Source organism: Rhineura floridana, chromosome 13, assembly GCF_030035675.1.
Source record: "Rhineura floridana isolate rRhiFlo1 chromosome 13, rRhiFlo1.hap2, whole genome shotgun sequence".
NCBI classification, from domain to species: domain Eukaryota; kingdom Metazoa; phylum Chordata; class Lepidosauria; order Squamata; family Rhineuridae; genus Rhineura; species Rhineura floridana.
The window spans coordinates 14,915,150-14,922,417 of record NC_084492.1 but is presented as its reverse complement, the minus strand read 5'-3'; positions in this window follow the sequence as shown (position 1 = coordinate 14,922,417).

Genomic DNA, 7,268 nt, shown 5'->3' with positions numbered 1-7,268 from the left:
CATCCAGTGAACATTAGGTCTACATTAGAGGCTAAGGAATGCAAGGTGGATCCACTGTACTTGTAGCAAGGAAGTGGTACATGAAGCGTGTGATTGCATTTCAGACACATGAGGGTTTTTTGGGTTAAATAGCATCTGTGTGTGTGTGTGATCAGGTGTGGTACTTTGATGTGCAGTGAGGGGATGTTTAACCCTTTCTTCCTTATTACCATCCTGATGACAATCCCCCAAAGCTGCGATTTGTGAAGGGGGAGCACCTATTGCCCTCACCCTGGCTGCTATTTAACAACCTCCAACAAATCAGAAACATTTTTTAAAAAACGTCTTTATTATAGAAAAGGGAAAACAATTTTTTTTCAAAACTGTAAGTTAGAGCACACACAAAAACCCCATTATCTTATTGTATTCTAATACATTATAAATAGCTATTTCCCCTAAATCTTACAATCCACATTCCTAACCAACACGTTAACATTATCTACAAACTTAAAACAGCAAACAGGGAAGGTCTGAAAACAGCACCTTCTAACACATATTAACAAAAGGCATATTACTATTCCTCTCTCTCTCTTTTTATAGGGAAACAAAGATAAAAGACCACCAGGTGTTCCAGCTACTACCATATTTCACCATGACTGTTTTAATACTATTATCATTACTTACAAACAAGATGCAATCACACATTTTACACATTATTTAGTTTTGCCTAGATGCATGTACAACATGCCCAGAATTTTTGTTTTTTTAGAAAAATTGTGTTGCTAGGAGGCTGGAATATTCTGTTATATTACTTTGTCTATTGTGCCATCTGGTGCCATCTTCAGTTATTACACTTACCATGCAATATTTTCATGATACCTTCTGCTACTGGTGGGCTAGACATGCACATAAGGCAAATATTTTAAATGGCCAACCCAGTCCCCAAGGCAGTTCATAAGACTTGTGCAGCATTCTGAGGCTGAAGTCTGATCTAACACCATTGATGGGTAGAGCAATGTAAGTCATGGCAAGCCGGCGGGAGGGAGGGCCGGTGGAGGAGGAGCCAGTGGAAAGTTCCGTGGCATCCACTTGTTGTTTGGGGGCTGCCGGGACAGCTGAATGCTGGCTCAGTCGGGAGCAGTGTACACAAATGGAAAAGCAAAAGCTGGCTCTGATGAAAACCCCTACCAACGAGTAAGTGCTTCCCATTGAGCATCACTGTAATTATTTTCCTATGCCAATCTTTTTGCTGGTGGAAAGATTGCCCGGATTGGGTCCTGCGGGAGTGCCCCAAATGTGAATAGGATGTTGCGTAAGTTCCCCCCCCCCCATTCCTCCTCCATCATGCCCCCAGAACATCCTGTTTTCAGGCCTTTTGCTGGCTCTCCATACACTGGACTGACCACTCCTGGCTCCTCCGGGATGAGGGGCTTCTGCCAGTGGAGCCCGGTGGTGCCAGAAGCCTTCTGGCTCAGCTGGGGGTCTACCACATCCAACTCCCCCCCCCCAACCTGATGCAAATACAAGTTGGATTGCACCCTAAAAGAGAGAACTTCTGGATATACTCCCTGGACACATTGGCATCACTTGGTTTTAACCTGAAGGACAGTACCAGCATCACTTAGCTTCTGGAAATGAAGCCCCTCTGAGCATTCCATCCTCAAAGCTCTATAACTGCCACCTTGGTAACAGCATTTGTATGTTAGCAGCTGATCAAGGCGGAAGCCAAAACGTTTTGCTAGTAAAATAAAAACCTATGTTTTGTTAATCACAATTGTGTGTTTATATGCTTAGGTGATTAATGGAATCCTTATAGGGAGTGCTTCATGTACTTTATCTTGATTCAGCCTTTACACCAACAATGGGGTTTTGCCTCTCAATCTTGTTTTTATTTCAAGGATATTGTGCTGTTTTTATATTGTATTTTTATTATTGGACACTGCACTGGAAGCCACTAGACAAAAAGTGGTCTAGAAGATTTAAAAATAAAATAAAACAGCTTAATCCATAGAAAGCTGTAACAACCAACATTAAGAGGAACAATGTGCATTGTTGACCAGAATGCTGAAGTAACAGTGACACACTCTGCTTTGTGACATGTTCTCACACTGGATGACTTATAGGGAACTTTGGCAAGTGCACGTTTTTGAGGGGGGGTAGGCAAGGGAGACAGAGGGAGCAAGAGTGAGTGAGTGAGTGAGTGAGTGAGTGAGTGAGAGAGAGAGAGAGAGAGAGAGAGAGATGGCACTGAGAGGGAATGGGGAGGGGGAGGAGGAAGAGGAGAGAGTTAGATATTGTTCTTGTATTACTTACGGAGCCATTTTATTTGATAGAAGGTATAGTGTTAGCTAGGGGGCTACAGAGTATTAAAGAGTGTTGTTTTATTAGTTGGGGAGCTTTTTGAATTTTTATCATAGTGTCATGAAATTACTGTGAAAGAGGAAATCATTTTAAAAAAATGTAAGTAAAATTTCTTAGTAATTGTCATTTTCAGGTTCTATCACTAGCCATCAAGATTTAGAACCCCAGGGGACCATCCCTCCTCAGTCATGGCAGGATTATTCTCTAAAGATTATGCTCAGGACCAGTTTAAATGCTTCAAATAAAGTGGCTTGCCTTTTTCCTTTGTGGGTATAATTACAAGAAGACCATCTCCGAGCTTCGGAGGGTCTTTTGACAAGATTTTTCATTGGGTCCTTCTCATGTCCACAAGATGCTCATGACAGCAAATTCATGTCAGGCCTGGAGGTGTCACGTGCCTCAAGTTCAGGCCAGATATTTCAATTGAGTTTCTCACCTTCTCCCCATTCTACATTGAAAAGGCTTTGCAAACTCTGCCAAACTTACTGTAGATGGCCCAAAGTCCATCCCCCGGTCAGCAAGAAGGAAACAGAAATCTGAGCAATCCATGGGAGGTCTGATGACCAGGCGATGGACACTACAGGTTCTCTTCCAAAAGAAAAGTATTGTGAGGCTAGTGTGAATCTGACTAATTAGGTCAGAAGGAGGGAGGTCTCTGATTCAAGAAGACTTTGAAGGCATCCGTTTGGAAGAAGGGAGATTCATTTATTTGATTTATATCCTGCCCTTTCTCCCAGCAGGAGCCCAGGGCAGCAAACAAAAACACTGAAAACACTAAGATGGTATCTGCAGGAGGCCCTCACCTGCAAAGCGCAGTGATCAACTGGGTATATGAGGAATAAGACGGTCTTTCAGGTATCCTGGTCCCAAGCTGTATAGGGCTTTGTACACCAAAACTAGAACCTTGCACTTAGCCCGGTAGCTAATAGGTAGCCAGTGCTATTCTTTCAGTAGCAGAGTGACATGTTGGCAATAACCTCCTCCAATGAGCAGTCTACCTGCCACATTTTGCACCAGCTGCAACTTCTGGACCTACCTCAAGGATAGCCCCACATAGAGCACATTACAGTAATCCAGCCTGGAGGTTACCAGTGCATGGACAAGTGGTGAGGCTATCCCTATCCAGAAATGGCTACAGCTGTCTTACCAGCCAGAGCTGGTAAAAGGCACTCCTACCACTGAGAACACCTGGACCTCTAGTGACAAAGATGGATCCAGGAGCACCCCCAGACTATGAACCTGCTCTTTCAGAGGGAGTACAACCTCATCCAAAGCAAGCAACTGACCAATTATTTGAACTTGTGAACCACCAATCCACAACGCCTCCATCTTGCTAGGATTCAGAGTGAGTTTATTGGCCCTCATCCAGCCCACCACAGAGTTCAGGGCTTGCACGGCCTTTCCTGATTCAGATGTTATAGAGAAATAGAGCTGAGTATCATCAGCATACTGCTGACATCTTGCCCCAAATCTGTTGACTGCTCCCAAGGGGTTTGTATAGATGTTAAACAGCATGGGGGACAAGATGGTACCTTGTGGCAGCCCACAGCACAACTGCCAGGGGGCCAAAATACAATCGCCCAATGCAATTCTCTGAAAATGACCCTGGAGATAGGATAGGAACCACTGAAAACAGTGCCTCTGTCAGGCTCGCACCTGCTTTCACCACTTTGTCAGGCCCCTACCCGTCAGGATCCCACTTCAGGCCACCACCTGTGGCTACCGCCTTGTCACGGTCCCACCTGAGGGTCCTGCTCTCAAAATGGTTCTCTCACTGGCTCTAGCAAAGATCTCTCAAGATCCCACTGCTAGGCAGCACCACCAGACCTTCCTGTAAAACAATATTGCCTTGAGACTGTGCCTTAGCCTCCTCTTGGCTTATTGCTACTTTGTGTCTGGGTGCACTTGCAGGCCACAATCCCCCTGTATCTTTGTGCCTATAAAGAATACAGCCCTGGGTTGCTCTGGATACTTGATGATGTTACTCTATCTCTTCACCGCTGACACCATTAATACTGTTTCCCCACCTTGGTATATGCCCTGCCCACCCTTCTGGTCTGTGTAACCCAGCCAAGGATCAGACGTTAGTTAAACCAAGAAATATTTATTTATATATACAGGAATAAGATTAATTAAAGGTATAGTTTAACAAGCATATGGTTTCATCAGATGCGTTACTCTTTATGTTACTAGCAGTCAATAACCTGCCTCACTACCTGTCTAAATCCAATCCAACCCACAAAACCAACTCCAGCCTCCCTCATCAACCAACAGAACTCCCTCTCAACTGTCATCCTCTCATTTATACCTTCAGACACTCATACGCTCAGCCAATCATAATACAACATTCTCCAGCATTCCAGCCCATGTACTCCCCCCTCTCACACAGTCTACTTACCATATATACTCTAATAAACACACACTTACCATATTTACAGTATTATAAATACAGGGGCATCACAGCCTCCAATACCCATTTCACCAAATCGGCCCAGAAGGATACCATGGTCAACGGTATCAAAAGTCGCTGAGAGATCAAGTAAGAATAACAGGGTCACACTCCCCCATCCTTCTACCAATAAAGGTCATTCATCAGGGCAACCAAGGCCAATTCAGTCCCATAATCAGGCCTTGGGCAGTTCCTGTCTCTTAGCCTAACCTATCTCACAGGGTTGTTGTGAGGATAACATAGGCAGGGGTAGAAACAGGTATGCCATCTTGGGCCCCTTGGAGAATAAGTGGGATATAGACATAATAATAAATACAACTAATTAAGTATTGCTTCTTTTCTCTGCCACCCAGATGATCTCATAGTAGAGGATTTAGAGATGTCTGAAGTACCCCATGATGGGAAAGTCAACATTCACATGAGGAGTGTCAAAAGTGATGGACTCTGCTTTGGATTTTTATGCAACATGGTCTAGGCTTCTACCATACACCAATTGGCACCAGCTGGACTTGGAATTATCTCCAGCCCTTCTGAGGCTTTGGAAATGGGACCGATAAGGAATTCACATCTTCCGTGTGGCTGAACTTTGGTAGGAGTGGGCAGGAGCCCCAGAGTGAGCAATGGACTTGATATTTCAATTGGGACTGTGACTACAGAGACTGGACAGCAGAGACTGAGCTCATAAGTAGATGCCTTTTCTGGGAGATGTGCACATTAAGCTCTCTGTGTGTTTGGTACTTGGGAGGTTATTACATTACACACCTTTTTGTAGCTTATTGAACCAAATTGGAAATAAATAATATTTCCCCAGCTTATATTTGTTTTCACAGAGGGGCGGGTTGTTGAGCAATGGAAAGCATGGTTGGATAAAGTCAAGATTAGGGGTAGCACTGGACCAGAGCTGCCGACAGGGGGGTATAAGGAATACACATGAACTAGGCCCCAAGCCAACAGGGCCCCCCAGACTCTTAGCTTTTATTTTTTTAAAGTCAGTTGGACCTCTACAAAGAAACTTAGAAAGCAAAAAATGGAAGAATCCTTCTAAGGTTTTGGCAAGGAGCTAAGCCATTAGAGGAAGGAATGCTGACTACCCTCACCTGGAACTTGGGAAGCAGTAAACAACAGCAACAAACAACAACAGGAGCCATGCTGTGTTGTTGCTGCTAGCCTGATGGCAGAGGCTGATAGTCTGGGATATGTTTATTTAAGCACCTTTGTCCATATACACATTATTTCACCAGCCATCTCAGTGTGCAGCCTTTTGCAGTATAATACACAATTGGCTGGCTTTGGTATATTTTACTTGGAAATAACATCCTTGAAATAAATAAAGCTTCCTTCCTACTAAGAGAAAAATGTGATATTGCAATGCTCCCCCTTGCCACTACTGGTCTGCTTGTCATCGCTGGGTGGCTATTTATTAATATAGTAACCTTGGAACAAAAATGTAACACACAAAATGAATTAGCAAATAGAAGCATGACATCATAAAACACCTTCAGCGAGTGAAAATACCAATAGACTGCACTTTGACACAAGGATACTTTTGTTTTGCTGAGAGTTGTGAAACAGTACGTGCTTAGAGTATTTGTTGTATATGCATACGTTGTTTTTCCCTCTCCCCTTTTAATCTTCACAACAGTCCCGTGAGGTTAGCTAGGCTGAGAGTTGGTAGTTCAGACACCAAAGTTGTGAAATAGCACATCCTAGAGAATTTTGTTATTGTTATTTATCAGGATCAACAAACTTTTTTGTTTTGGAACTTTGTGGTAAATATCAGGACTATGAAACGTTGCAGTTAAAAGCACAGGGAGCTACTTTTCTGGCTTTGCACATGTTTATTTTTCTTTGCATGATCTGTGAATGACATCATATATTTGTATCTTGCTTTTCCTCCCAGGAGCTCAAGGTTATATACACTATCGTCCCCTCCCCCTTTTTATCTTTGCAACAACCCAATGAAGTAGGCTAGGCTAAACTAACATATATCCATAAGTAGCATCTCTTATCAATAGATTGTAGGGGTGGGGGTTCAAACGGCCCACTTCCCACACAGCATTCCCAGGGCCAGGAAATACTGTTGGCATCCTGATTGTGCCATCCTATGCATAAAGCAAACACTGTTTTCAATGGGAGTCGCTTCCAAATAAACATACATATGTGCATCCCCATGTTAAATGGGATTTATTCCCATGCCTGCATAAGACTGCAGCCACAGTACAGGTATAATAACAGCCACAGCTGAATATGAAATTCATTTGCATACCGCTATTTCATTAAAAACATCAAAGCAGTTTACAACACATTAAAAACAACAACCACAAAATAAAAACATTAACAATACAATAAAAACAAAGGTCAACTGCTGTGGCAAAAAAGCATCTTCTGAATTGCCTGCATAACCCTGGCAGAAGGCACCTGCTGAATGTCTGTTCGCAAAGCATTCCAGAGGCTTGGGCCGATGACACTGAGGGCTCCA